The 625-nt window shown below is 22.9% G+C and overlaps 1 long non-coding RNA gene across 1 annotated transcript; it reads right to left on the reverse strand.

The window, feature by feature from the left end:
- Window positions 1-603, reverse strand: LOC118067590 (uncharacterized). The gene is made up of 3 exons (XR_004690402.1): window positions 468-603; window positions 246-390; window positions 1-165 (listed from the first exon to the last, which is right to left on the reverse strand). It is a non-coding gene; the product is annotated as an uncharacterized lncRNA (long non-coding RNA).
- Between the last annotated feature and the right edge of the window lie 22 nt (window positions 604-625).

Consider the following 625-nt stretch of genomic DNA (forward strand, 5'->3'; position numbering starts at 1 on the left):
GAAGTTATAAGTATAACTTTTATTTATATTTAAGAAAGTTTACATTTGCTGGTATCTCTTTAACTTTGGTTTTCTACACTTCCAAATTATGAGCCACGTTGTCTCAGCTCCCGTCGAATATTTGTGCGTTCAACTACTGCCTACAAATATTCTGACAATGTCATCCTATATATAAATTGATATTATCACAAATTATTAAAATTTAATATAAAATGATTGAATAAATTAACAAATTATATAAGTACCTTCCATTTCTCAAGGACTCTTGTAAATTATTAATGTACAAGTCAATTGTATGTTGAATTGCTCGAGAATGATTTTGTCGTGTAGTTTCATTCATTATTCTACAATATTCAATGTCACTGTCACAAATTATGTTTATTAATCGATCTGAAAAATGAAATTTAATTCACTACAGAATTATGAATATGTATAAATATATATATTAAATGTGTTTTAATATTTACCCAAAAAATTACTTTTTTGTGTTAAAACTAATTGTCGTGTGAACTAAATTGAGTAATAATAAAAATTTAATATGATCTTAATTTTATTTCTCTTTAATATATAATTTATTTGTGTGAAAATTTATTTTGTTTTTTAAAAAATATGTCATTAATGAAAA

This window comes from Chelonus insularis, unplaced genomic scaffold (assembly GCF_013357705.1).
Source record: "Chelonus insularis isolate UGA/USDA-ARS -01 unplaced genomic scaffold, ASM1335770v1 contig_38_pilon, whole genome shotgun sequence".
Taxonomy (NCBI): domain Eukaryota; kingdom Metazoa; phylum Arthropoda; class Insecta; order Hymenoptera; family Braconidae; genus Chelonus; species Chelonus insularis.